General features: G+C 45.4%; 1 long non-coding RNA gene across 1 annotated transcript in view; it reads right to left on the reverse strand.

Moving 5' to 3' along the window:
• Positions 1 to 16276: 16276 nt before the first annotated feature.
• The window catches only part of LOC141132574 (uncharacterized), a 78907-nt gene continuing 71633 nt past the window's right edge, over positions 16277 to 23550 (reverse strand). The window contains exon 4 of the long non-coding RNA XR_012242929.1: positions 16277 to 18536. This is a non-coding gene — a long non-coding RNA (uncharacterized lncRNA). The remainder of the gene's footprint in view (positions 18537 to 23550) is intronic.

A 23550-nucleotide genomic window follows, 5' to 3' on the forward strand; every position in this document is an offset into this window, starting at 1 on the left:
TGAATCAAGCAAAGTAGAAAAACAGTCACGGTTAACCTTCTGCTGTTGTAGGTAAGTGATGTTGGGAAGCACAGATTAGGCCACGCCCTACGCGTTTCGTACGACGTACCTTCTCTCTTTTCATATGACATACCACGATCCTGAGTTTGCCAGAGATTGCCGTACAGTGGCGCAAAACTGTAACTGCCTGATACCCCTGCAGGGGTGAAGTAATCTGGTGAGTGGCTGCACTTTTAGAGCACGGATTCTCAAACAACCGAAGGATTATAATTACTACATCACATACACTAAGACATTGCACGGATATGCACTAAGATATTGCACCAATAAGGATTTAAAAGAATCGGACAGCACGTTTCATAAGGATTTTTTGAACTTGATAGCACGCTTGCACTTTATTAGAAGTGATTTTTGGATACTTTCCAATTCCTTTCACCACCGTCTGACCTCCCACACCCTACCCTCCCCCTCCCTTCTCCTTTTTCACCCCCTTTCCTTCCCCTATCTCCCCCCCCCCCCCTCTCTTTTTGTTTTTGGTTTTCCACACCAAGTACCAATTGGAATATAAACCAGCAACACTATGTATGAAGTTTGATATCACTATTACTATTTATACATATTTATAGTTTGTTCAATATTGTGAAATACCTTTTAAAGACACCATCATTTGATACCTGCACATCCTGTTGAAACTTAGGAATACATACCCGTAGGTCTTATTTAAACTAGGAATATATAAACACGCAGGTAGGGAACTATCAATTAGACAAAGGAACAGCGCCATACCCTTCTACCACATCAATTAAAAGCAGACTTTGGCCCACTGTTGACTGAAAATGGGTCAGGGGAGTGCTGCACTCCTTTGATCCATAGGACAAGTAAGGCCAAAAAAACTTTGCCTATACTTCTCCTTTCAGGATACCTTCCAACAAAACATAAACATTTTCCAGCTGAGCAGACTCATGGGAAACAATAGCATGGCTGTAATTTTTATTTTGGTGTTAAGAAAGTGCTCCAGGTTGGTCTACCCTTGCCCACACTACTAGGTTCACATCCAGCTTGTCACTGGTGTAGGTGAGTTAAATTAGGGGATGACCGCATTTCCTGTGAACTTCAAAAATTCTCCTTTATCAATACAAATCAAAAAAAGTGGGACAAGTTTGACAAGTTTCATGCTAAAAAGCACTTAATCATAGAGTATTTGTATTAATAAAGTTTTTTTTTTAAAGTTCACTGGAAGTGCAGTCATCCCTTAATTTTACCCTAATTTTTATTTTGGTCATTTTTGCCAAGATATCCTGCTAGCTAAATCCTTTCTGTATCATCACATTCCAAAATGCCCTTAGACTGTTGACAGGCTAGTATGTTCGCTGGTTCCGGCATCTCAGCGCAGCTTGGTAAGTGCCAGCCTGGTGAGCAGATGAATGTTCTATAACAAACGAGGTCGTTTATGCAGCTCATGTTGACGATCAAGCCAAGTTTTATATTGCATGTGTATCAATTTCGCTGCAGGCTAGATATAACTGTCTTACCTGGGAGCAGCTGTCATGTAAAAAATAGATAAATGAGATGAAGACTCCTGAGACCAAGTCTAAACTGATGCATGATGACAGCCCAAATAATGGAACAGCGCTTGTGAGAGGGCTTTCTGGTTAGTCGCTTGCAATCAATGTTGTGTTAACCAGATGCTGTACATAAAACCTTAGCGTCGGTGAAGGAGGGAAAAATTACAGTACATCTATACGACCAGTACTCTACACTAAAAACACATTTCAAAACAAATAACTAAATATGGGCTACACTGACCTAATATTTTTTTTCATAGAAAAACTATTCATAAATTTTTAAATAGGCAAAATACTTTTTATATTTTAACTTCACTTAGTAAACATATCATTAAGGGAAATTGGTGCTAAGATAAATGCAGAGATTGCAGTGGGTGAGTCAGGATAAGTCTAATCATTGGAATAGAGCACAGTGAGTTCCCAGCATAGCTAGAGAACTGACCATGGTGTGTTCTCCTGCTTAGTGTGGTTACTTTTTAATAGGAAAGCAGAGGGACTGACAGGAACACCAGGGATTTCACACAAAGGGAGCAATACAAAGAGAACAGGATACTTTTTCATACAAGTACATGGTACAGCAGGCACATATCAGGAATACGAAATGTTGGTTTTATATGTAGCGCACTACCTCTGTAGGAGCTGCTGCTAGTTCATTCTTTTCTGTAGTGTGACCCCATTACCCCTTCACTGCACGAATCATACAGCAAACACTCCAGAACAGTAAAACATTTACTTTATTCCTTTCTCCTGATGCATGACAGAAAAGAATGTGCAGTATGTACAATCTGCATCTTCAAGAATTATGAGCTGCCTCTACATCTTTGGTTCCTTTTGACAGCCACTTCCCTCTTCACATGTCCAGATTATATAGAGCCACACTGAATAACTCTAAATCTGCACTTGCTCCTGGTTATACTCTGCATATCTTCTCCTTCCTGTTTACTGCTACTTCCCAACCGTACAGCACTTCCAAATTATATCCAAAGAACGTTACTCTGAATAAAGTTCTTAGACTGACTGATTGGATTTCTCCAGGGTGGTAATTCTTTAAGGCCCAACTCCCTTTGCACAAACTTCTGTATTGACCCGCACACCAATGCTCTTTGTGAGGTATTGATTCTTTAAGGCCCAACTCCCTTTGCACAGACTTCTGTATTGACCCGCACACCAATGCTCTTTGCGAGGTATTGATTCTTTAAAGGCCCAAGGTCTGCACCTCCTCCTTTAAGACCCGCACTTTAACACCCTCAGTCTTTGGAATTACTGTTTCCCTGGGTTTCCACTCACTTGTACTCCTTGTCAACAGTCCATGTTTGCCACAGAATGTTGAACACCCAGTCTTCCTCCTGTTAGTCATAGCAGTTTCCTCCTGTTAGACGTAGCAGTTTCCTTCTGATGTCTCCTCCATTTCTCCTCTCCGCATGGCACGTTCCCCTCCCCAGAGGGGAGAGCTCCTGAGCTGCACCAGCCTCTACATGCTGTATTCTTCTCTTATATTTCCCATTCCTCACCTGAGCATGTGACCCACAGTTTATATAGGCCTGAAAGCCCCTGCCCATTCAAGTTAACAATTGGTTCAGGGTGACCTACACAAACTAACTGCATCCTGTGTGCAACCCATGCTCCCTCCAGAACCTCTCACTGGAAGAACAGGACATCAGTCAGACAGAGTACACGTGGTCACACCCTCATTCTATTCTATAATTTCTCCCAACCAATTTAACCCAACCAGGTTTAGCCCTTTCATGACTAAGCCTATTTTTGAAATTTGGTGTTTACAAGTTAAAATCCGTATTTTTTGGTAGAAAATTACTTAGAGTTCCCAAACATTATATATATTTTTTTAGCAGAGAATCTAGAGAATAAAATGGCGATTGTTGCAATATTTTTTATCACACGGTATTTGTGCAGCGGTGTTTTAAACGCAAATTTTTGGAAAAGGGACACTTTCATGAATTTTAAAAAATCCAAACAGTAAAGTTACCCCAATTTTTTTATATAATGTGAAAGATGATGTTACGCCGAGTAAATAGATACCAAACATGTCACCCTTTATAATTGCACGCACTCGTGGAATGGCGACAAACTACGGTACCTATGAATTTCCATAGGCGACGCTTTAAAAATTTTTTACGGTTACCAGGTTTGAGCTACAGAGGAGGTCTAGTGCTAGAATTATTGCTCTCGCTCTAACAATCGCGGCGATACCTCACATGTGTGGTTTGAACACCGTTTACATATGCGGGCGCGACTTCCGTATGCGTTTTTTTTTTTTTACTTTTATTGCTGTCACAACGAATGTAAACATCCCTTGTGACAGTAATAGGTGGTGACAGGTACTCTTTATGGAGGGATGGGGGGTCTAAAAGACCCCCCATCCCTCCTTTACACCTCAAAGTATTCAGATCGCCGAAAATGGCGATTCTGAATACTGTGTACTTTTTTAGGGAAGTGACGTCATGACGTCGCTTCCGCGTTTACAACAAGAAGGCTGGAACGAAGCTGCTCACAGCTTCGTTCCAGCCCGCCCCCAGCCACCGAAGATTCCCGATTGGACACCGGGCCTCCCGATCGCACGGGAGGCCCGGTAACAGCGGCGGGAGGCGGCGGGAGGGGGGGGATGTCCCCTCCCGCTCCTCCGGTATAACAACCGAGCGGCTTTTAGCCGCATCGGTTGTTATACACGGGTAGCCGATCGCCCGCTGGAAACAACGGTACCGGGATGATGCCTGCAGCTGCATATGTGCGTACGGTCGGCGGGAAGGGGTTAAACCAACAGGGCAAAACACTGACAATTTTACCTGACACTAACCCTATCTGACTATTTTAGCACACACCTAAGTAGGTGGGCGCTACATATCTATTCTTTAAAGCCTTTGAATCAGCATGACAGTCAGACAGCTAGCATTTTAAATGGAGGTCAACAACAGCAGTCTACATATTTCAATCACTATAGGCTTCCCTAAATATTTAAAATCCAACTAAAGCTGTTAGAAATTTGTCACGGACTTTGGGCTGCAGGAGAACCATGGCCTGGAGAACTCTGTGTTATAATGTGTTCTTAAGTTATCCAGAGCTGGTCACTAATTGCTTGTGGCTTCTTATGTAAGTCAGTGCGGGGAGCCGGAATGTCTAAGGACAGTAATAGGATAATAATAGGACTAGCTCTACTGTGTAAGGTAACCTTTATCTGAGATAATGGGAGTAGCCCTTATCTGATGGCTTGCTGTATAAATTAAGTGTTTCTAAAAATAAAGCAGTTCATTTTCTGGTGTACTCCAAGACTGGTGTTGTCTGGTCCTTGGGGTTTCTATAGCCAGATCCATTGGTCTCGTGCTCCAGGACTTGGGAAACAACTTCTTGGCGGAAATACCCAACAGGGTGTCTGGAGTCCATCACATTTGGTAGGCAGCGGTGGGATGCTTTCTTGTGCCTGGAACATCCAAACCAACAACGGGACCTTGTCAGATGGATCTTTGCTACTCCAGCCTTAAATGAAGCACACTCAAGGATCTGCTGGAATCAAGGGGACAGAACACCAGCAACAAGTCAAAGGCAACTCTAATTGCCAAGTTGATGGAGAGTGACCAGGCCAGCGACCGAAGCAGAGGGCCAGCTATGGAGGGGTCTAGGATGGCCGAGCTCCAGCGAGAGATCCAGTGGCGGCTGTCGCTATACAGCACCACTCCCCCCCAAGAGTTGATCACCCAGATAATTGCAGACACAACACGTCTGAAAATGCTTGAGGTTCAGAAGGAGATCGGGGGTACTGCAGCTGCAGAACGGGGTAGCCACAAGAAAATTCCCTACACAGCTTTTCAACCCTTTCAGGATGGGGTGGAGGAAATCAACCGGTACCTTCATGTCTTCAAGACCCTGTGCTAACTTCAGGAAATTGACGAAGCTGACTGGGTCACCATCCTCATCAGCAAGCTGTCTGGTCGAGCACTGGATGCTTTTAAAGCCATACCTGGGGAAGACAAAAAAGACTACGAACATGTCAAGGAGCGACTGCTGGCAAGATACATGATCACCTCCGAAGCTCATAGGTCCAAATTTCGCAGCCTACAACGGAAAGAGGGCCAGCCAGCCCTATACGGAATGGGCTCATCAGATGTCCTGATCAGTAGATGCATGGTTCTCCGGCTGTCAGGCAACTACCTTAGCGGATGCTGCCCAACTGATCCTACTGGAACAGTTTTACAACCAATCACCTAGTGAAGTTCGCCAGTGGATCCAAGACCGAAAGCCCTTGACGGTAGACAAAGCAGCGGAAGTAGCCGACCAGTATATGGATACCCACCAACTGGAGCCTTGCGGCATCTCCAGACCACCGCCAGCACCTGCCCATATACAGCCATCCACCCAGCAGTCAGTCTCCCTCCCTGCAATGGCCCGACCAGCTATACTCATCAAGTATCACTGGGCCTCGCTGTTATGGGTGTAATCAAATGGGACATCAATGAGCTAACTGTCCTTGAAATGTCAACGTCACTTCATGGAACCGTGCTGCCCTGGCCCAGCCCGAGGGGCTGCTCATTACCTGGAAGCCATTCCACCATCTACCTCAACTGGCTGATGTGAAGAGGAATTTGGGCTACTCTATGAGGTGAACCCGATACAAGCTGCTGCCGATGATAATCACGGGCATCACCAACAGGCCGTATGGGTGAATGGGCGACCCACCCAAGGACTCAGGGACAGCGGAGCTACTATTACTCTGTTGCAACCCAGGATGGTTACAATGACTGGGAAAACCGAAGGGTCCATTTTTGAAACCGAATATATACCTCGAAATGGGATTTTTGGGGCAATGCAATGATTGAAAGTGTTAAATTGAATTTAAAAAAAGTTTTATTGGTACAAAAACTAATACGATATACATAAACGTACACATTAATCTATAATTAGGAGGTATTGAATAATTGTAAAAACATCAGATACATGGAAACATATGATGCATCCTACTGCTAATTGCAAGTACCACCCCAGATTGGTGTGATGACGTCCTGATAGCAGATTTCCAACGCGTTTCAAATTTTATTGTAAAGGTAAAGTCTTCCTCAGGGAGGGACTGCATCACATTCTAAAATTTCAAGCAACAGCATGATTACTAATATATACATATATACTTGTATGTCGCCTATATCTAAGGCAATCGCATTGCAACAAAAAAGTAGTATATGCGACTTACATTTGCGGCATGTAGCTATGAAAATCGCTTTCCCAGTGCTGGCAGGGGTCCTAACACCCGATTGTCAATACTGCTCAAATATCCTCTACGGGGTGGCCTGGAGTATTTTAAAGGAACCAATATTTGGCAGTCATACTAATTGAACAACTGAAAAACATAAATAGTGTTGGAAAAATATTGAAAAAGATAAATCATCAAAAAAAAGAGGTCAAAAATAGGGATAATGGTGATTCATGGGAGAACAAAATTTCCCAGAGCCATCATAAAGTAAAAAGATCCAATACCTTAAGTTGGTTGTGTCAGGTGTAAAGTTCCAAGTAGCAGAGAGCTCCAGTCCTGGAGTACCTCTCTGTAGCAGAGCCAGTTGTGGAATGCTGCCTGTGGCCATCCCTGGCGTCCTAATATATGGGGTGTGGGCGTGGTAAGGTGGTGGGCGTAGCTTTATTTTAGACAGGATCTCTAATTCGTTGGTGGTACAGTGGAGGGGGTGCGGCTTCAATTAGCCGCCGTCGCTGTTTAGAAGAAAGCGCCTTTCTATGATCTATTGGAGGGGAGCGTCCACAAGCTTCCCTGTTGCCTAGGCAACGGACACTTAATCTCCTCCTTCACTGTCTCCTCCCCTGCCGCGACGTGAAGCCGTCTGCTTGCACGTATCCCAAAGGATGTGGGCGCGGAGTGAGGCGGGGAGAGAGGTGCATCTGGTTGCCGGGGCAACGTCACTCGAGGAGTCTCCAGTGCGTCTGATGTCAGAGTCACATGGCTCTGATGTCGGTTTATTAGGAAGGAATGAGCGCTGTGTACTCCCGCAGCGCTGTTAAACAGTTTTGTCTGTGTTACACAGGGCGTCGGGGCATGGTGACCCCGCTGCCTGTCAGGAGGACATCAGAGTATGTGCAACAATATATAAGGCACTATTTCATACAAATGTCATAGATGTCCCTGAAACATGCAGTAACAGGTATGGCATTATCGTTCTAGGAATGACAGATCTGTTCTCCCTCATTGAGATGGAGAAAGGGGGAGAAAAGTTGTGTATTCAAAGAATTACTGGAAAGGAAAATGGAAAAAACGAAAAATATAAAAAAAAATAAAAAAAAAATTGAAATAAAGATAATAAAAGATAATGAAATATAAAAAAAAAAAAATAATAAAAAAATGAAAAGAGGAAATTTCAACTGAACTTGCCCAGACCCCTCTGTAGTGATTGAACTGTCATTCAACGAATGGCAGAACACCAAGATTAGGACTTATAACCACCGACACAGTGGGGGACCCCGGGGCATCGAATAAGAGTTGACGCCTTAGGGGTATTTGGGCCATGATAGATCATCATGGCCCCCCCTGTGCTGGGTAGGGATAGAGGGCAGAAGAACAACGGTATCACTGACCCCGTATTTCAGGACTGAGAAGCAGAATCATATAACACAGCTGCATGCAAAAATGCATCTGCAGTGATAACAACGATCAAAATAATAATACTGTATACATAATAATTGTACAGAAAAGATTATTACAGTAATTGCGATAAATAAAGTTCAATTAGAAAAAACTCTCCTATATAGTTTCTGACTGGGTGGGGTGTAGAATCCTGACAGTTTGAAACATACGATCATCAACTGGAAGACAGTTGGCCTATTGTGTTGTGGAGGGGGCCCTTTGTTTCTCCACATGGGACGCCAGAGTATGGCTCTCATTTTAGAAAAACAGAGGAGCAGAAAAGCAAAGAAAGGTAAGGTGAATTCTTTATTAATCCGTTATTAATCAATAATAGCTATGCGAATGGCTGGAGGCAAAATTTTACGCATCCCTACTGCTCAAGTGCATATGGATTGGGGCTCGGGATACAGAGACGTGGAAGTTGGAGTTATGAGAGATATACCCGCAGATGTTCTACTTGGAAATGATTTGGGACATCTTTCTTGATCTTTCCATGTGGATTTATCCTCAGAAGCCTTCCCTGTGACCACCCGGTGGCAAGCAAGGTGAGCGGAGGGGGCACTCGGTGATGGGACCCAGGTGAGGCTTAACTTCCCTAATCCCAACCAGACTGTACCACCCTTTATCTGGGCTACCCCGACTGACTTTACACAGGAACTACAATCTGACTCGACGTTAGCTAGTTACCAGGAGAGGGCAGGGATGGACCCCGGGGGATTCGAAATAGGGATGAGCCGAACATCTCCGGTTCGGTTCGCAGCAGAACATGCAAACAGGCAAAAAATTTGTTAGAACACGCGAACACTGTTAAAGTCTATTGGACACGAACATGAATAATCAAAACTGCTAATTTTAAAGGCTTATGTGCACGTTATTGTCATAAAAAGTGTTTGAGGACCTGGGTCCTGCCCCAGGGGACATGTATCAATGCAAAAAAAAAGTTTTAAAAATGGCCATTTTTTCGGGAGCAGTGATTTTAATAATGCTTAAAGTGAAACAATAAAAGTGAATTATTCCTTTAAAGTGTTTATAACAGTCCGTGCACAAAATGACATTTCTAAAGGAAAAAAAGGCATTCAAAAATACTTGCGGCTATAATGAATTGTTGGTCCCGGCAATACAGATAAAAGAAATCATTGAAAAAAACGGCATGGGATCCCCCCAGTCCATTACCAGGCCCAGGGGGGTCTGGTATGAATATTAAGGGGAACCCCGAACCAAGATTTAAAAAAAAAATTGCGTGGGGGTCCCCCTAAATTCCATACCAGGCCCTTCAGGTCTGGTATGGATATTAAGGGGAACCCCGTGCCAAAATTTAAGAAAAAATGGCATGGGGGTCCCCCCAAAAATCCATACCAGGCCCTTATCCGAGCACGCAACCTGGCAGGCCGCAGGAAAAGAGGGGGGACGAGAGAGCGCCCCCCCTCCTGAACCATACCACCACATGCCCTCAACATGGGGAGGGTGCTTGGGATAGCCACCCCAAGCACCCTGTCCCCATGTTGATGAGGACAAGGGCCTCATCCCCACAACCCTTGCCGGGTGGTTGTGAGGGTCTGCGGGCGGGGGGCTTATTGGAATCTGGAAGCCCCCTTTAACAAGGGGGCCCCCAGATCCCGGCCTCCCCCTGTGTAAAATGGTAACGGGGTACAAATGTACCCCTACCATTTCACAAAAAAAGTGTCAAAATGGTACAAATGAGAAGACACGGTTTGGGAAAAGTCCTTTATTAAAAAATAAAAAAATAAAAATGTCCCACGAAGTCCATTCATCTTCTTCTCTCGCTCTGCGACCGACCTCCCTAATTAGAAAGATAACGGATAGAGTGGGATCGGGAATTACTTTATCGGGTGACCTGCTTAGCATCGGACATGATGACATTCTCCTAGCTGGTCTCTTTGGAGTGACCAAAATTGTTCACCGTTTGACTCAGCTATTCTTCTAGCCAGGGATAACTGGGGATATTAGACAGTATTTGCCATACCTGTGATACTTGTCAGCATGTGGGAAAGAAGGTCAACCGATCTAAAGCTTCTTTGTACCCCCTATCAATCATAGCTGAGCCCTTTAGCTGGATAGCCGTAGACCTGGTAGGACCATTACCCCGACCCAGTCCCTCTGGGAAGAAATATATCTTAGCGGTGGTGGATTATGCTACTCGTTACCCAGAGGCAGTTCCTCTGACAAACATCCATGCAGAGACAGTAGTGGAGGCCCTGCTCCGAATCTTTGCAAGAGTGGGTTTCCCTCAGGAGATTATCTCAGACCAAGGGACTCAGTTTACTGTGGACCTAACCCAGCAGTTGTGGAAGCTCTGTGGAATTAAACCTATACACAGCTCTACCTACCACCCCCAGACTAATGGACTATGTAAGCGGTTCAATGGAATGCTAAAGCAATTGCTGCAGACGTGTGCAACTTCTCACTGGGATTGAGAGAAATTTCTGTTGCACCTCCTGTTCGCTTACAGGGAAGTGCCGCAGGAATCTACGGGGTTCTCCCCATTTGAGTTATTGTATGGGAGACAGGTGAGGGGGCCACTAGATCTACTTAAAGCCCATTGGGAAGGAGGTCTAGAGGCTGAAGAGACCTTTGTGGTAGGGTACGTACTAGCGCTCAGGGACTGGCTGAAGGAACTCACGGACACCGTAGAGGAGAACCTTCAGACTGCACAGGGGGGGCAGAAGTGGTGGTATGATCGTACCGCCCAGAATCGCACCTTGGCCGTAGAGCAGAAAGTTCTTGCCCTCAAGCCTACCAAGTCAGACAAATTACAGGCCTCTTGGCAGGGACCCTACAAGGTAGTGCAGCAAATATGTGACTCTACCTACCTTGTAGCTAAGTGTTCAGAAGAAAGAGTCCAACGGACCTTCCATGTGAACATGCTCAAAGCATACCAAGAGAGGCCTGAGGAGATAAGCTGCCATATGTGCTCCAGCCAGGGAAGATTCTGAGAACCTTCCCCTGCCAGAACGACCGGTGAGAGGTGGAGACAGAGCAGGTGTAGAGACAGTGAGGTTAGACGGGCAGCTAGGGCCGGAGCAGCAGAACCAGGCCAGGCTGGTCCTTAGGCGGTATCAGGAAATGTTTTCCACCAAGCCTGGATACACGACTATGACAGTGCACCGAGTGGAAACCCTGGGACAGCCACCTATCCCGCAGTCGGCTTACAGGGCACCTGAATCAGTAAGAGAAGGTATGAGGCAGAAGATAAAGGACATGCTTAATTTAGGAGTCATCGTGCCCTTCAACAGCCCCTGGGCATCTCTAGTAGTGTTAGTGCCAAAGCGAGATGGTACTACCCGCTTCTGCGTAGATTACCGCCGACTAAATGACTGCACAACGACTGACGCCTACCCCATGCCCCGGGTCGATGAACTGTTAGACCGTATCGCCCAAGGTAATTTCCTAACAACCCTTGACCTATATGCAAAGGGTACTGGCAGATTCCGAAATCTGTTTAGAAGTCAGCATTCATCGCCCCCTTTGGCTTGTACCAGTCTAAGGTCATGCCATTTGGAATGAAAAATGCTCCGGCAATGTTCCAGAGGATGGTAGATTAACTCCTCGGTGGCCTTCAGGATTATGCATGTGCATACCTGGATGACATTGCGATCTACAGCGATACCTGGGAGGAACATCCAATCCACCTGGGTACTGTGTTAGATCAGGACTGCAGGACTAACATTAAAGCCAGAGAAATGTAGCATAGGGATGTCCAAGGTTCAGTACCTAGGCCGTGGGCAACAGTGTCCTGAACCAGCTAAAGTAGAGGCCGTTGCCAACTGGCCCACCCCCCCGGACAAAAACCCAGGTCTTGGCATTAGTAGGCATTGCAGGATACTATAGAAGGTTTGTTCCTGACTATAGCATGATAGCTAAACCCCTGACTGACTTGACCAGAAAGACTCTTCCCCGCCAGGTCCTGTGGTCCCCAGAGTGGGAAAATGCTTTCCAGGGCCTGAAAAATGCTTTGGTTTCTGCCCCAGTTTTGGCTGCTCCTGACTCAAACAAACGTTTTTGTGTACATACAGATGCTTCTACCTTCGGTTTGGGAGCAGTGCTAAGCCAAGTGGGAGCCGACAGCAGTGGGAGGTGGGGTATGCAGCCATAGAAAAAAAATGTTTGGCGCTGGTGTGAGCCTTGAAAACACTTCCGCCGTTTCTCTATGGATGATCCTTCATGGTGCTCACGGACCACAACCCTTTGATCTGGTTAAATCAAGTATCCGGGGACAACGGAGGCTTATTGAGATGAAGTCTTACCCTGCAGCCCTACAATTTTACTATGCAGTACAGGCCGGCCGTCAAAATGGCAATTCAGATGGACTTTCGCGGCAAACTGAACTTTGAGTGTACTATAGCTCCCAGGCATCCCCAAGCTGACCCGTATTGGATCTAGCTAGGTCTGCCGTTCTATGGAACGGGGGGGGAGTATGGTCACAAACTTTGGGCTGCAGGAGAACCATGGCCTGGAGAACTCTGTGTTATAATGTGTTCTTAAGTTATCCAGAGCTGGTCACTAATTGCTTGTGGCTTCTTATGCAAGTTAGTCAAGGGAGCCAGACTGTCTAAGGAGGTTCATTGTTATGATAATAGGACTAGCTCTACTGTGTAACGTGACCTTTGTCTGAGATAATGGGAGTAGCCCTTATCTGATGGTTTGCTGTATAAATTCAGTGTGTTTCTAAAAATAAAGCAGTTCATGTTCTGGTGTACTGCAAGACTGGTGTTGTCTGGTCCTTTGGGTTTCTATAGCCAGATTTATTGGTCTCGTGTTCCAAGACTTGGGAAGCATCTTCTTGGCAGAAATACCCAACAGGGTGTCCGGAGTTCGTCAAAAAATTGATTGACTCCTGACTTCAAAATCTCTGCTGTGAAACTTGAGGATGAATTACTCCACAATTTCTGCAGCTAGTGAGGTCAAGGAGGCTTTGTTTTGCAACTCAGTAGCTGGTTGTTAGGAATATGCAAATGCTTCATTGTCCATACTCTGCAGGCACACTTTAAATGTAAATTACTCACTCTTCCTATATTTAAACTGCTCCCCAGCGTCAGTCTAAAATCCAAAGTACAGGCAGCATGCTGCAAAAAAGGTCTCTCTCTGCAGCAGTCCATCATGCCCTCCTACCTATCCCCCAGATCAGACCAATAGCTCTGCAATCAGCAAAGTTTACATTCTCTGCTAACTGCAGAGCTCTAGCAGCAACACACACCCTCAAAATGTCCCCAACTTACATGAATCATGGGGTGATTCTCCGTGCAGCCATCTGTCTGTTTTTGAATTCAGCATAGCTGTTTGAGCTCACTAGCCAACCAATTTTTATAATGTGGGTGAATTTATTACACTTTTGCAAGAGGTGGACAATGCCTTTAATCTCATGTTATTTCTTTGTAACTGTACTCAGATCATCTTCTTACATGTGAACCTCAATCAATTACCAATCAATAATAAGAAGATTGCCAAGACCCTGAAACTGAGCTGCAGCATGGTGGCCAAGACCATACAGGAGTTTAACAGGACAGGTTACATTAAGAACAGGCCTTGCCATGGTCGACCAAAGAAGTTGAGTGTATGTGCTCAGCGTCATTTCAAGAGGTTGTCTTTGGGAAATAGACGTATGAATGCTGCCAGCATTGCTGCAGAGGTTGAAGGGGTGGGGGGTCAGCCTGTCAGTGCTCAGCCAATACGCTGCACACTGCATCAAATTGGTCTGCATGACTGTCATCCTAGGAAAAAGCCTCTTCTAAAGATGATGCACAAGAAAGCCTGCAAACAGTTTGCTGAAGACAAGCAGACTAAGGACATTGATTACTGGAACCATGTCATGTGGTCTGATGAGAGCAAGATAAACCTACTTGGTTCAGATGGTGTCAAGCATGTGTGGCGGCTAACAGATGAGGAGTACAAAGACAAGTGTGTCTTGCCTACAGTCAAGCATGGTTGTGGGAGTGTCATGGTCTGGGGCTGCATGAGTGCTGCTACCACTGGAGAGCTACAGTTCATTGAGGGAACCATGAATGCCATGTACTGTGACATACTGAAGCAGAGCATGATCCCCTCCCTTTGCAGACTGGGCCACAGGGCAGTATTCCAACATGATAACGAAACCAAACATACCTCAAAGACGACCACTGCCTTGCTAAAGAAGCTGAGGGTAAAGGTGATGGACTGGCCAAGCATGTCTCCAGACCTAAACCCTATTAAGCATCTGTGGGGCATCTTCAAACGGAAGGTGGAGGAGTGCAAGGTCTCTAACATCCACAAGCTCTGTGATTTCGTCATGGAGGAGTGGAAGAGGACTCCAGGGGCAACCTGTGATGCTCTGGTGAACTCCATGCCCAAGAGGGTTAAGGCAGTGCTAGAAAATAATGGTGGCCACACAAAATATTGACACTTTGGGCCCAATTTGGACATTTTCACTTAGGGGTGTACTCACTTTTGTTGCCAGCGGTTTAGACATTAATGGCTGTGTGTTGAGTTATTTTGAGGGGACAGCAAATTTACACTGTTATACAAGTATATATTGAGGGAAAAAGTATTTGATCCCCTGCTGATTTTGTACGTTTGCCCACTGACAAAGAAATGATCAGTCTATAATTTTAATGGTAGGATTATTTTAACAGTGAGAGACAGAATAACAACAAAAATATCCAGAAAAACGCATTTCAAAAAAGTTATGAATTGATTTGCAATTTAATGAGTGAATTAAGTATTTGATCCCCTATCAATCAGCAAGATTTCTGACTCACAGCTGTCTTCTATACAGGTAACAAGCTGAAATTAGGAGCACTCTCTTAAAGGGAGTGCTCCTAATCTCAGCTTGTTACCTGTATAAAAAACACCTGTTCAAGGAAGCACTCAATCAGATTCCAATCTCTCCACCAGTCTCCAGACCCTAATCCCGTAAAAAATATGTGGAGAATGCTGAAGGTTCGAGTTACCAAACGTCAGCCTCGAAACCTTAATGACTTGGAGAGGATTTACAAGGAGGAGTGGGACAAAATCCCTCCTGAGATGTATGCAAACCTGGTGGCCACCTACAATAAACGTCTGACCTCTGATTGCCAACAAGAGTTTTGCCACCAAGTACTAAGTCATGTTTTACGAATACTTTTTTCCCTCTCTGTGTATTATATATATATATATATATATATATATATATATATATATATATATATATATATATACACATACAGTCATGGGCAAAAATATTGGCAACCCTGCATCTGTCAGATAATGCACCATTTAGCCCAGAAATTACTAATTACAAAGGTTTAGGCATTCTTATGTGTATGTCTTTTGTTTGTATTGGTATGACATAAAAAAATTGAGAAACAACAAATCTGACACATTCCACGCAAAACTCCAAAAATGGACTGGACAATATTTGTATCACCCATAAGGAGTGAAAAACATTTTATATGTGGTGCCTTTGACCCCTGCAGGGGTGCAGCTATCTGGTGAGTGGAGGTCTAAAGGGGGGGCATGAGTGATGTTCACCTTTTCACCAGCTGCCTAGACTTGCATGGACCTTTTAAGCACAAGATGCTTTGGATTGGGAATATTTATATGGACTCATGATTTTTTATACATAGTTATTGTTTGCTGTTTTACATAAGAATTCTTCTTTTTTGCACACATGTATTCATTTTAGATATACCTGGCAGTCTCTAACCATCTCTTGTAGTACACATGCAGTCTCTGACTATATCTTATAGTATACCTACAGTCTCCAACTATTTTCTGTACAATGCCCACAAGTTTTGACCATCTTCTGTAGCATGTTCACAACCTCTCACAGTTTTCTGTAGCATTTAGTACACTGAATATTATGTGAGGCCCTTTGCTTATTGAGATGAATACCACTGTAAATGGCTTCCTCCTTCTTAGTGACAAGTTCACTTTAAGAGGCTTCTGACCAAACTGGCAGTGAAAAGTGTAATCATGTGATGTGGGACTGTGGTAGTAATGTTGCCAATAAGCTCCATTAGTATGGCAATTAAATGGTTCACCCACTCCACAGTATTTACTGTGCCAGTATTAGCTAAGTAGGGACATAAAAAAAAAAAAAAAAACATAATAAAGAAAAAATTTATTTTTTCGGTACCAATAAAAGTGTTCTATACCATATATACAGTATAATCATAACATGTTAACAAAACAATTTGATGATTGTAATAAATGCTTTATAGTATGGGATTTTATTAATACATGAATTACTCTACATCCTTTAAAAAAAAAATTAAAAAAAGCAGAAGCCACAGAGCTAAAGCATAAATATATATACCGTACACACATATATATATATATATATATATATATATATATATATATATATATATCTCATTTCCAACTACCTGATGCATCTATTGCACGGGGATGATTTCTGAACTTCTGGAATATGTCCTTGTGAATAGGGTTGATTTTTTCCCATATACAGCCAATGTTTTTGAGACTAGCATTTTTTTCTCATAATTTTTCTTAAATTAGCAGCACACATTCCGGTGAGGGTGTCTAAGTCTTCCTATGCCTACATCTTCATGGCTGTATATCTGCAGTGTGGGATCTAAGACACTGCTGCCTCTGACTGCTGGTATTAGAAGACTTGGAGTGAGATATGGTGATGTTACTACTGTGCTGCTCACTGTTGTGCTTGCTGGAGGTTCTGACATGAGAAAGCAAAGCTCTGCTTGTATCAAAATGAGCACCTCCACACAGAGACAGTGCAAAATGAGGCATGGAAAGTACGTAATCAGGCTGTCTTTAATGTGGCGCAAAGGGGGCAGCTGCCCTGGGCCCGGCCATTGTTGAGGGGCCCAAAGCAACTGAGCCACCCCTTAAGGAATTGAATGTTGGGGGCCCTGGTGATTAGTTGGGTGTTATCTCTGCAGCCTGTGCGGTGATTGGCCAGCTTGGAAAGGTAGACCTTGTCTAAGGAGAGCACCTGTCAGTCCCAGTCACAGTCCCACAGACCCCTCTTCCTCACCATGTCCAAAAAGCTGCAGACCATCGTCCCCCTGAGGAACTTCTTTGCCAGAGGGTTCTGTGGAGGTGTGCCTGTTGTTCGTCTGACATCCTCTGGACACTAGTTGGGGGGGAGGGCATGCAGAGGTCTGTGAAGGGAGGGGAGGGGGTTCTGTGTAATGATAGGGGTAGTATGGAGGTGGGGGTCCTATGTAATGATGGGGATAGTATGAGGGAGGGGGTCCAGTGTAATGATAGGAGTAGTATGGGGGAAGGGGTCCTGTGTAATGGTGAGGGTAGTATGGTGGAGCGGGTCCTATGTAATGATGGGGGTAGTATGGGGGAGGAGATCTTGTTTAATGATGGGGGTAGTATGGGAGAGGGGTTCTATGTAATGATGGGGGTAGTATGGGGGAGGGGTCCTATGTAATGATGGGGTTTAGTATGGGGGACAGGTCCTGTGTAATGATGGAGGAGGGGGTCCTGTGTAATGATGGGGGTAGTATGGGGGAGGGGGTCTTGTGTAATGATGGGGGGGTAGTATGGGGGAGGGGTCCTGTGTAATGGGAGAGCGAAATTGAATGGGGGGGCAAGAAAATGTTCACCCAGGGTCCAATCAATATTAAAGCTGGCCCTGTCAGTAATGGGAAAAGATCAGCTGGAGGGAGACCACAGGAAAAACAAATGAATACTCCTCCGCTTGCCCATCTTCCAGAGTTCTAAACAAAATGACCATATATCTCAATTATTTTCTTGGTAATCGTGAAATGCATATATGCTGCGGAAAGAAAAGTGGGCTTTATTATCCAGTCATCACACATATGCATCCATGGCAGCCTGAGGTTGTGTGCAGAGAGCATGCTTTCAGCACACTGGCCAAGTTGTCACCAACAGCTTTCGGTCACATCTTTTAATAGGGAGCCAGCGGGAGGGGCTCCCTATCATATGACACAGAAGTCACATGATTGAGAAGGTGCACCGCCTAAAAAAGTGGACAAAATGTCAGCAAATAATAATGGCAAATGCACTTTTTAAATACATTAATCGAGAAATAGGTGATGAATCCTCATGAAATCCAACATTCAAACACTTGACCAGAAAACATTGTATGTCTTGCCCCACTGTGATATAAATCCTTCATCATGGTGTTAATGCAAATTTTTGTGTTCCCTCAGTAGTTGGTCAGTGAGCAACAGACAACATATAATCTACAACAGAAGGACATATACTGTGCGTGCATGTAAGTGTAATGGAAAATGGATACAGAATTGATACATTGGTCGGAATGTTTGTTCTATCTGGAAAAAGGAAAATATATAATGTCATGCCATAATATATCCGGTGTCAAATTTGCAGCATCAGCTGGTCACTTCCTGAAAAGAAAGATACAAAGATTAGTCTAGATCCTATACAAGAGAGTATAACGTGATAGCATTCCAATTAGGGGTTATGTACACAGGCATTGCAGTCAAAAGCTTGCTTTTATATTATAACACAAAATTCTATATTTCACATGCTATAGACCTCATCTGGAATATGCAGTTCAGTTTTGGGCACCAGTTCTCAAAAAGGATATCGGGGAACTGGAGAAAGTGCAGAGAAGGGCAACCAAACTGATAAGTGTCATGGAGGAGCTCAGCTATGAGAAAAGATTAGAGGAACTGAATTTATTCTCTCTTGGGAAGAGGAGATTAAGAGGGGATATGATCAACATGTACAAATATATAAGGGGTCCATATAGTGAATAGGGATGAGCCGAACACCCCCCAGTTCGGTTCGCACCAGAACCTGCGAACGGACCGAAAATTTGCACGAACGTTAGAACCCCATTGATGTCTATGGGACTCGAACGTTCAAAATCAAAAGTGCTCATTTTAAAGGCTAATTTTCATGGTATTGTCCTAAAAAGGGTTTGGGGACCCAGGTCCTGCCCCAGGGGACATGTATCAATGCAAAAAAAACTTTTAAAAACGTCAGTTTTTTCGGGAGCAGTGATTTTATTGATGCTTAAAGTAAAAAAAAAAAAAAAAAAAGTGAAATATTCCTTTAAATATCGTACCTGGGGGGTGTCTATAGTATGCCTGTAAAGTGGCATGTGTTTCCCGTGCTTAGAACAGTCCCTGCACAAAATGAAATTTTTAAAGGAAAAGAAGTCATTTAAAACTGCTTGCGGCTTTAATGTAATGTCGGGTCCTGGCAATATGGATGAAAATCAGTGAGACAAATGGCATGGGTACCCTCCAGTCCATTACCAGGCCCTTTGGGTCCTGTATGGATTTTAAGGGGAACCCCGCACCCAAATTAAAAAAAGGAAAGGCGTGGGGCCCCCAGGCCCTATATACTCTGAACAGCAGTATATAGGCGATGCAAACAAGACAGGGACTGTAGGTTTGTTGTTAAGTAGAATCTGTTTGTAATTTTGAACTGGTACATTTTTAAAGTGTAGCTCCAGCCAAAAAATCTGTTTTTAAGCTTTTTGGAAAACATAGGGAAGGGTTATCACCCCTGTGACATTTGTTTTGCTGTCTGTGCTCCTCTTCAGAAGATTTCACCTCACTTTTTGTCCCAATGACAAATGTTTTTTGAAAATTAGTGAATTTTTTTCTTTAGTGAAACAAGGATTGGTGATAAAGCATCAGTGGAAAGGAGAAACGTTTTTCCTATATTAATTCTTACAGGAGAGAATTTCCCTTCCTATGGGGTAGATTTCATTTCACTTCCTGTTGTCTCCTTCCGTTTGCAAGTAGGAGTCATTTGTAAGTTGGATGTTTGAAAGTAAGGGCCTGCCCTATATACTCAGCAGAAATTTGGGCCTGGGTTGTTGTGGCCTCAACACTGTAAGCCCTCACAGGGCCCTGCTGCGAAATATTAGATCAAGAATTGTAATTACATGCCCCTGTTGAACAGGGCCGGAAAAATTGGGCCTTTGGTGATGGTGGTGGTGCCGGTGCCACAACACTGTAAGTCCTCACAGTTACTTTTGGTGGGCGCTGGAATGGGCCCTGCTGTGAAATATTATATCAAGAATTGTAATTACATGCCCCTGTTGAACAGGGGCTGAAAAAGTGGGCCTTTGGTGGTGGTGGTGGTGGTGGTGCTGGTGCCACAACACTGTAAGTCCTCACAGTTAATCTTGGTGGGCGGAGAAACGTGCCCTGCTGTGAAATATTCAATCAAGAATTGTAATTACATGCCCCTGTTGAACAGGGGCTGAAAAATTGGGCCTTTGGTGGTGGTGGTGGTGTTGGTGCCACAACACTGTAAGTCCTCACAGTTAAACTTGGTGGGCGCAGAAACGGGCCCTGCTGTGAAATATTAGATCAAGAATTCTAATTAAATGTCCCTGTTGAACAGGGGCTGAAAAATTGGGCCTTAGGCACTGGTGCTGGTGCCACAACACTGCAACCCCTCACAGATACTCTAGTTCGAGCGCAGGAACTAGCCCTGCTGCAAACAATTGCATCAAAAATTGTAATTACATGCCCCTGTTAAACAGGGGCTTAAAAATTGGGCCTTAGGCACTGGTGGCGGCACCCAGAACCAAAAATGTTCTTACAAGTTATCAGCATGATCATTGAGGAGTAAGAGGATAATTACTCAGCATAACAGGATAGTCATTCAGCATCAGCATAGGCAGTCTTTGAAGGGATCTGACATTTCAAAAAAAAATATTCGGTTACATCAGCATCAGGTGCTTGGTAGCTGGTGGTGATCCAAGACTGATTCATTTTATGAAGGTCAGTCGATCGACCGAGTCGGTGGACAGACGCACCCTGTGATCGGTTACAAAGCCTCCAGCAGCACTGAATGTGCGTTCTGAAAAAACGCTGGATGCAGGACAGGCCAGTAGCTCAATTGCATACTGTGCAAGCTCTGGCCAGTGATCCATCCTCAAGACCCAGTAACCCAGAGGATTTTCGGTGGGAAAGGTGTCCAAATCAGATCTTGCCCCTAGGTATTCCTGCACCATGTAAAACAGACGCTGGCGATGGTTGCTGGAACCGATCATACCTTGGGGCTGTGGACTAAAAAATTGTCTGAACGCATCGGTCAGACGGCCACCTTCTCCACCGCTCCTTCTTTGACTGACCGAAGCCTCAGCAACTCGTTGTCCAGAAACAGGAGTTTGTAACCTCCCAGTCTCTGGGAACGCGTTGCACAGACCTTTCTGCAAGGCCTCCCGAAGATGTTTCATCCTCTGCGACGGCAAGATAAGGTCCGCAACCTTACCCTTGCAACGTGGATCAAGGAGGGTTGCCAGCCAGTAACGATCCCCCTCCTTGATACCACGAATACGAGGATCCTTCCGCAGGCTTTGCAGGATCAGGGAGGCCATGCAGCGTAGGTTTGCTGAGGCATTCGGTGTGGAGTCCTTTGGGTCATTAAGGACGACATGGTCCGCAGCCACCTCCTCCCAGCCACGTACAAGTCCATGTGTTTCATGGGACTGATCCCTTAAAGACTGCTGCTGATGCTGAGTGCCAGGCTCCACCTCCATACTGACACATTCCTCCTCCTCCTCCTCTTCCTGTGTGATCGGCGGGCACGCAGGAACACTGTCTGGATAAAGGGGGCCTTGAGAGCTAAGGAAGTCCTCCTCTTCCTGCCTCTGTTCTGCCTCAAGTGCCCTGTCCATTATTCCACGCAGCGTGTGCTCCAACAGGTGGACAAGGGGGACAGTGTCACTGATGCATGCACTGTCACTGCTCACCATCCTCGTGGCCTCCTCAAATGGTGACAGGACAGTGCATGCATCCCTGATCATGGCCCACTGGCGTGGGGAAAAAAAACAAGCTCCCCTGACACTGTCCTGGTACTCATTGATGGCCCTCTGCTGCGTGTGCCTGGTGGGCATGTCACAGATTAGGCGGTTCTTGGACAGGTTAAACTTTGGAGGTCTGCCAGCCGAGCACTGGCATTATATGACCGGCGGAAATGCACACAGACTTTCCTGGCCTGCCTCAGGTCATCCTGTAAGCCCGGGTACCTGCCCAAGAACCGCTGCACCGCCAAGTTAAGGACATGAGCCAAACAGGGCACATGGGTCAGTTGTCCCTGTCGGAGGGCGGAGAGGAGGTTGGTGCCATTGTCGCAAACCACCATTCCTGCCTTAAGTTGGCATGGCGTCAACCACCTCTGAACCTGCCCCTGCAGAGCTGACAGAACCTCTGCCCCAGTGTGGCTCCTGTCCCCCAAGCACACCAGCTCAAGCACCGCATGGCATCTTTTTGCCTGCGTACTTGCGTAGCCCCTTGAATGCCTACGGAGCACCGCTGGTTCCGAGGACAAAGCACAGGAAGAGGCCATGGAGGAAGAAGAAGAGGAGGGGGTGGAGGTGGTGGAGAGAGGTGTGTCACAACCATTAGTAGTGGCATTTTGGAGGCGTGGTGGCGGAACAACCTCCAACACTACTGCACCTTGTCCTGCATCCTTCCCAGCTGCCAGCAGAGTGACCCAATGCGCCGTGAAACTTAGGTAACGTCCCTGTCCATGCCTGCTGGACCATGAGTCAGCGGTAATATGCACCTGACCGCCCTGTCCAGCGAGGCCAAGACATTGCCTTCCACATGCCGGTAGAGAGCCGGAATCGCCTTCCGTGAGAAAAAGTCGCGTTTGGGTACCTGCCACTGAGAAACCGCACATTCCAAAAACTCACGGAAGGGGGCAGAGTCTACCAACTGAAAAGGTAGCAGTTGAAGTGCTAGCAATTTTGCCAAGCTAGCATTCAAACGCTGGGCATGTGTATGGCTGGGAGCGAACTTCTTTCGGCGGTGCAGCAGCTGGGGCAGGGAAATTTGCCTGGCACAATCTGACGTCGGTGTACCGAAAGCAGATTGCCCGTAAGTACTTGGCTGTGACACACCTAATTCTACACCTTCATTCCTCTCAGTGCAGGTCTCAAAAAGGACTGAAGGTATAGTGGGGTTGGAGATCTCAGCTGATGAGGAGCAAGGAGAGGTCCTCTTTGTTCTTTGGTGTGGGTCTTTTAGATACGCTTGCCAACGAACTACATGGCAGGTCAACATATGTCTGGTCAAGCATGTGATGCCCAAGCGGGAGATGTTTTGGCCACGCGAGATACGCTTGAGACATATGTTGCAAATAGCAGCAGTGCGATCTGATGCACTCATCTCAAAAAAGGCCCACACGAAAGAACTTTTAGAATAACGCGCAGAGACAGCAGCGCCCTGCACATGCGGAGATTTGCGGTGTGATGCAGTCAGTGTGCTGCCCTTAGGCTGGCCCCTGGAGGGCATCCTGCCTCGTTGGTGATGTGCCTCCTCCTCCTCCTCCTCCTCTCTCCTATCAGGCACCCACGTTGAGTCAGTGACCTCATCATCCCCTCCCTCCTCATCACTGGAGCAAACCTGGCAGTATGCTGCAGCA

Source organism: Aquarana catesbeiana, linkage group LG03 (genome assembly GCF_042186555.1).
Source record: "Aquarana catesbeiana isolate 2022-GZ linkage group LG03, ASM4218655v1, whole genome shotgun sequence".
Classification (NCBI taxonomy): domain Eukaryota; kingdom Metazoa; phylum Chordata; class Amphibia; order Anura; family Ranidae; genus Aquarana; species Aquarana catesbeiana.